The following is a 7,882-nucleotide window of genomic DNA, read 5'->3' on the forward strand; positions in this document are numbered from 1 at the left end:
TACATAAAGTACATCATTGAATGTTCATTCACCGATTTCAATAGATACTTTTCCAAGAGTTGACATATAGGTGTTATTTGCCATCAATATTGGTGGGAATGAACAAGACTCAAATGCAGAAAATAGTTCCTTGGATGCTAAATATGGTGTGACACCTTGAAATCAAAACACTAAATATTGAGGGCCTAACTTTGATAAGACACTTAAGACCAATTGTTCATCTTGCTTTTCTATCCACATTGCTTGAGCTAAAACCTTAGCAACTTTAATAGCTTCTAGTGAAGAACTCCTAAATTGTGTTAAAGTCTTGTGGATTAAGACTTATTAGTTTATTCTCCAATTGATGTCCCCTCATTTTCATCTTTCTTAGCAAACATGTCTTCTAATGTTGTCTATACGATAATATGTGTTGTAGCAAAATCAATGTGAAAGACGAGATCAAGAGAAATGGGCATACACAAAATACCATAGGCTTCATCATACGATTATGATGTTTACGTTTTTTAGCTGCTCCTGTAGGTTCAAGTTCGAAACACATAGTGACTCCATGCAATATGAATTTATTAAGCCTTATATCAATTGATATTTTCCATTCAAACAAGTTAAATGGAGTGAGGATTAGGTAAATTTTGCAAAATAACACAAGACAACCCCCCTTGATTCAAAATTAGGCGACCCCCACAAATTTTGGCACTTCATAACTTATTACATTTTACAATACAAATATGTCCAATGTGTGGGAAATAAGAAAATATTAACTTTTGCAAAAAGAAACACTCAAATTCGAGCTACTCCTAAAAAGCTTTTAGAAATTTTTTTTCCGTAAAATTGACAAATTGTAAAATAACAATACTAGATGATAAAAAAATGCTGGATAGATTTAAACTAGCCATCCAACCACTAGTTGCAGTCAGCTCAAAGTAAGGTTTTCAACGACTATTCACTCTTGGGGAAAAAGCCTCCTTATTTGCAAGATATTTAAAAAAAAAAAACTGCCCCCTCTACACTCGCTATAATTGTTCCAATGAATTAATTATGCAGTGATAAATGGTTAGATAAGCATAAAGTTTTTAACTTTAAATGTTGTTAAATGCCAAGCATCAATGCAAACAAGAAATATCCTTTACCATTATGTTGAGTCAAAAAAGTAGTTGCAAGGGGTTGGAAGCCAAGAAAGGCCTTTTTGAAGCCTACATTGAAGAAGCGTATGAACAATAGAGACTCATTCAAATGCAGCACTCTGGACATGGGTAGGATCTTCATGGTAGATGATCAAAGTCGTCTCCCTCTGCCCAAAAGAATTGTGAGAAGAAGCATGAAATAAAGTTGCTTTTTCTTCTCTCATGCCATGATTGGCTCCTTATACTAGACGTATATGAAAATGTTGATGCTTAATAACAAACAAATATGCCTAAAATATGAAACTCTGCAAGGATTTCACTAGTAAACCCATCACACAATTAAGGATTTTTTCTTACAAAGAAATTGTGTTTCACTAGACTAACAAGATACTCTAAGACAAATCTACCTATAAAGGTGTGAATAGGTCAATAATTAGAAAGGTGATTAGCTAATTAGTTTGACAATAGCACTATTTACCCTAATAATTTTAATATTAGTGATAGAAAGAAAATTATGTGAGAAAATCTAATTTGAGTGTCTTATTTAGGTCAAAAAGTGGGACACATTATTGTGGTATCATGTAGTAAAAATAAAACATTCATTAAAAAATTAGAAAACCACTACCTATACTAATATATAATCCTAATTAAATTTCCACTTAAAGGATTTGCAAGATAATTAATGTAAATCAAAAGATGTGGAGGTATGGGGGCAAAGAGAACATACACAATGTTATGTTATATTTTTGAGACAAAAATAAGACCACATTGTGTGTTGTCAATATTTGACCATCTTAATCTCTACATTTAAAAAATGTAATGGTTTAGAAACAAGAGTCTAAGCACTAGCATTATTATCCATAAACATCTCAAATTACTTGTTGAGCTTTAGTTTTTGTAAATTTCAAGGGAAAAAAAAGAAGATTTTTTTAACCTCCTTTTGGTCCCTATTTCCATGCACTTACACCAAATCTCATGTCAATTTTTAGGGAAGGGGGGTTGATAGTGACTATCACCACTCATCAAAATAATGCACATACACTATGGATCATGTAGATCCCAAGATGGACCCACACAATGTTCAAGCTTGACTACCACAAAGATATATAGATTCATGGTCTACTATCACTTTTGTAGACAATATCAAGAATTTTATCAAGTGTTCTATTGACAAGACCTATATCAATCCATAAATTTGAACTGGGTATATCTTAATGGTCAATGTATACGAGCATTGTACGACGTAACTACATGTCCTATAGACTTGAAGTAGGTAACCCCTTATTTGTTTTGTATTACACTATGTTATGAGACCCAAAAGGACTCCAACATATGTCTTGTTCTATAAAGCTATTATGGGTTTTTCCAAGTGAAAAGCATGTTACTTTTTTCATTTAAATAACCCTTTAGAATTACAATAGGGTTACAAGTTATTTCTACTCACCTCTTTTAGCTAAAAAGAGATAATAAAAAAGTGACAAATAAAAAACTTTGAGTTTAAAATGGGTAAATAAGGAAGTTATGTCATTTATATTTAATTATTTTTGAAAAAATGTAAATTTTATACAAATACTTGATTAATGAGAAATAATAGTACACCAAGAGATAAACAAGAAAAAAAAATTGATTCTTGTGAAAGGGTGTAATGGATTGCAAGTCATCCCTTAATATATCATATAAACAATTTATGTGTTCCCTAAAAGGAGCACATGTACCATTGAAAGAGGAAGGTGTTTTAGTGGGCTATGGACATATGAGAAAGGTCATGCAATGTTTGTCTAACCCAAGGCATAGTCTACACTCAAGATTATCATACAAAAATCTATGATCAATGAGCATTAGTGTGGTGCATAGGCACACAACTATGTTTGATTACACAAATTCCTCCTTAGAGGGTATTATAGATAAGAAAACACAAACCACTAAGGTCTTCTTAGGTTAGATAGTCATTCCAATGGTTTTATTTACATAAGTATTGAATCTATTATTATTGAGAGATATTTGAAAATTCATATTTATTGTATTCATATCAATTTGATTGAATCCTATTTTTATTTTATTAAGTTAAATAATGAAAGATTTATAAGAGAATATATAGTAAATTGATGTCATAAGTTAAATTGGTTATCTGTATTTATCTTGATCTCACTATATATATTAATATCATTATTGTAGCATTACTTTTTTATTTTATGAGTTATAAGAGAGACCAAGGCATTTATTGGAAACGGATGTATAGAGCACTAGAGTGCAACCTTCCCAACATTAGTAAGGAAAGAATTGATGTGTAATATTAGTAGTTCCCAATAAAAATATTTCACTCTACATTTTAAATAATATTAGAAATAACATTACAAAATTAAAGCTAAGGTGGTTTACCATATATCATTCAATGTAACAACCATGTTAAATTATACCATAACATTGTATCATTCAAAGACCCAACATACATGGAATGTCTTTGATAGATGGGATTTAGGCCAACAACCACTAAAAGCAATTTGATTATCCAAGGAAAATGCTTCATGCAAACAATTGTCAATGTGAGCTAACACCTCATGCTTAATGAAACTCATTTTGTCAATTAGAACATAGTGAATGAAATGTGTACTTACTTGAAATGTTTGAAGCACTTGCCCCTCAAGATCATTCATCTCTTCAGTGCAAGCAAAAACAATATAAATCTTATCACCACTTTAATCAACTTGAAGCTTATCAAACATGCAAGGAAAATAAACACATAAGCTAACACCCAATAACATATGCACCACATAACACAATGTTTTTCACGTGGAAACCCAAATGGGAAAAACCATGGTAGGAATTGATACCCACAAGATCAACTATCTGTAGAATAGGGATCTGACCAGTTAAGGTCTTACAATTGCTCTGTTAGGAGCACACCCAGTTAAGAGTGTCTTAGCCCGGTTAAGAGCTATTACAATAAGGCCTGTTAGGACTAGCTCTGTTAGGAGCTACCCAGCTATGGGATTTACACAACACAAGTTAATGTGTGACCCTGTTAAGGGATTTAACCTTCGAACCTATGAGGATCCTACCACACCTTGTTAGGAGTGACCTTGTTAGAGGATTTTATCTTGCTGCAACTGTTAGGGAACAACAAGTGACTGATCTGTTGTTAGCACCTCTATGCCTGATTAGATCCGCTTCAGATTTGCTTCTAACACCGACTAAATATCAATATAGAGCTTCTTATTTCATCGCACAATCAAATTCACTCTACTCATCTCATGTCTGATACATCGTCACATAATATACTCCTTTTTATAAACAACTCTGCTAAGTTAGCTAAGAACCTTTTGAACAATTTCCTAGGTTCAATGTATCTAGTCAATCTTGCTCATCACACTTATGTCGACAAAACAGAACACAACACAAAAACATAACATTATGTCTACCAGTTTACTGATCTAAGTAACTCTACTCCACTGGTTTTGTGTTCTTCCTGACTGACTGCTTAGTACATCATAACTCGCTCATTCAGTTGAATCTGTCGATGCGGTTCCCGTCATAGACTCCTGCCAATGTCATGAACACACATTCCAAACCACAACACTTAACTCTTCACCGATCTTTCGTACCGGTTGCTTGAGCATCGCACTGTCCCTGTTTACCGATTTGTTGTCCTGTTTTTTGGTTCACTGCTTAACTGCTTCCACTACCGGTTAGGCTTTACCGGTTGGACTAAATGACTTAGATGACTAACAAAACATGGTTGCCATCAATGACAACACAATACAAATCATCAATCAACCTATTACAACAAAATCATCATCAAGCCAACACTCTTTTAGTGGAATGTAGAGGGTGGTGTGACTTGTGGATGCATTGATTTTAACTATTAAAATATACTAGTTGGAGCAAGCAACAACAATGGTGTTCCAAATATTGAAACTTTATGTCTAATTATATGCATCAAGTATGATTTTTTCATGCAAACAATACCCTACACAATCATTCAAAAGGGAGTCTTTGATAGCATTCTTGCAAAATAGAATATGATAGTACTAAATGAAATTAGTGTCCAAATGATAGATTGTTTGGGTTAAGGCTCATACTCTCCTTGTTACATGTAGGCTAGTGTGTTGATTGAAGGGTGTATGAAATCAAATGTTGACACTTACAAGGAGTGAGAATGGTACATGAAATCGAATTATGACTACTGTCAAAGTAATACTCATCAAGCATACCAAGTTCATCAAAATCAATAAAAATACCTTAATATAAATGAAATAAAAATTGCATTTTAAAACCTGTCTACATTCAATACTTTTGATTGATGAAGAGGGATTCATCATCATAAGTGACAAAGTAATATAATGGTGTTTAGCCAATATGTTATGCATTATAAGTATCTTTTATTCTATCTTAGTGCTCCACAACATCAAAATTATATATGGCCTAATGTTAGGGCAATGCTATAGAATGGTTTATATAATAGGAGCTCACCTAAAGGATGTGATTGGCGTTATTGAGAAACCCTAAAAATGACGTTGTTTTGTCCTCTTGTTGCACAACTAAGAACAAACCTGTAATTTGCAGGCTTTATTGAACCAATTCATTATGCTAGTTTAACTATGGAATGAATGGCGTTTGTGGCCTTGTCAGAATTTAATTGATTGAAGATTGTCTTCAGGGCACTAACCATTTAACCACGTGGGAGTAGTTCTACTATGGTAAAACTTTTATCATCTTAACCTCCACTTTATGCAGTTCTCGATTTGAGAGTGGAATTACATTTGATTTCAGTACTATATGCAGTGGATTGCGGGTAGCTTCTACGAAAGACTCTTATGATTCAAAAGTTCAATAGATGATTGCAGGTTGGAGATGGTGAGAGCTAGGATTATGCTGGGATTGTAAAAGTAGAAATTTCGCCGTTGCCGGGGATCGAACCCGGGTCACCCGCGTGACAGGCGGGAATACTCACCACTATACTACAACGACACAAGTTTGATAATATGTAACATATTTACTAAATTTAACCGAAAGACTAAACCTCACGTAAGTTGGTGCCGCAACTTGTAAATTTATATTGAATATTATCATGTTCGCTTAAGTGTACATAAGATAAATAATCTAATATATGTATAGGACATTTTGAATTTGAATGTTTTTGAGAGAAATTTGAGCAAAATTTTTTATTTAATATTGTGAATCATATTTCTTATTTTATTTTTATTTTTATAAAATAAATATAATAAAAAAATTATTGACATAAAACTTTTACATAATGAAAACATTAAAATTTATCTATATTAATTGTAAAAGTATGATATTGCTCATATACATTATATTGAATAATAAGCTTCATGATGGATAGCTATCTTGATATATTTTTTTCAGGAATATTTATTTGTTAATTTAAAGCTCTGAAATTCATTTAGTTCACACATGCATTAGTGATATTTTTTAATTACAATTTAAAAAAAGTGAAATTACAAATCCAAATAAATCTCAAGTCGTTAAATTTAAGAAAAAAATAAGCTCTAAGCTTGTTACAAAACTTACCTTTAACATTATTTATGTGAAATGCTATGTCAAAATTTAAGATTTTTCTTTCATCATAAAAGACAAGTAATTTCTTAATATGCATCCTAGAGAAGTTTATAAGAAAATCATTATACACTCTAATTCTTAAGATATTATAATTGGGATATAGATATATTGAATGTTTGTAAAGAGATTTTTAAAAATATAATTTTAGATGTAATCTTTCGTCAGTATTTTGTAATCACTATGGTCTTAAAGTTTAATATAAATGTTTGGTAAGTGCACCAATATGTGGTGCCAAAAAGGTGCCACATTTTATCTTTACATACAAACGCATCATTGGCATGAAATGGTTGTCCAAACCTTTGGGTTGGATGCCCAAGGAAAATCCAACCCAAACGGTTGTTGTTTCCAATGCAAACAATTTGTCGAGAACAAAAATGGCACTCACCAAATATGAAAAGTGCACTTTTTGCATTTGACAAGCACCAAATTTGACACTCACCAAATGTTCTGCATTGGCAAATGTTCTACTTTGGACACAAGTTATACCCAATCCCCGAAGAAGTATATATTGGTAGGATGTTTGAGAGTGGTTTCAAATCTCTAGGAGTTGTAATGTAGATTCTATGTTTTGGAACATCATACAATTTTGAAGACTTAATCAAATTTCAGTAAACAACATTCTCTTATCAACATTATCTTACTCTCTTTATCTCCCCCAAACTCTAAATTTGTAGATCTCTCTCTATCACTCTTTCTATGTCTCATTTCTACCTTTATCTCACTCTCTCCTCTATCCTCTAAGATCTAACATTGTCTCTCCACCTCTCTCTCTTTCCCTTTACTCACTACTATACTGTAGACATCTAAAATTAATTAAATTAATATTTAATTAATTTAATTGTGTTGGTCCATTTCTTCTTAAAATTAATTAAATCAAATTTAATTAATTTTATCACTATAGTCTAGTAATTAATTTATCAATAAATTAATAATTCCCCCATTCTTCTAAAGTCATTATTTCTTCTAAGTCCCACTTAGTTGATTAATATCAATTAACTAAGCTAATCATGTGATTCCTACAAATCACCTTCCTAATCCTATCATTTATCCGAATTAACTCCTCTATAATCATGCTTATCATTATTCCTCAATTTTAAATTTCTCCACTCATTATCTCTCCTCATGTCACATCCTCGTAACTTTCCCACTTGCACATTAATCCCTCATCAAGCTATTGGCAT

General features: G+C 32.1%; 1 non-coding gene across 1 annotated transcript; it reads right to left on the minus strand.

Moving 5' to 3' along the window:
- Positions 1-6,017: 6,017 nt before the first annotated feature.
- On the minus strand, positions 6,018-6,089 carry TRNAD-GUC (transfer RNA aspartic acid (anticodon GUC)). The gene has a single exon. It is a non-coding gene; the product is annotated as a tRNA-Asp (tRNA).
- Positions 6,090-7,882: the final 1,793 nt, after the last annotated feature.

The sequence above is a fragment of the Cryptomeria japonica genome, chromosome 11, assembly GCF_030272615.1.
Source record: "Cryptomeria japonica chromosome 11, Sugi_1.0, whole genome shotgun sequence".
Lineage (NCBI taxonomy): Eukaryota > Viridiplantae > Streptophyta > Pinopsida > Cupressales > Cupressaceae > Cryptomeria > Cryptomeria japonica.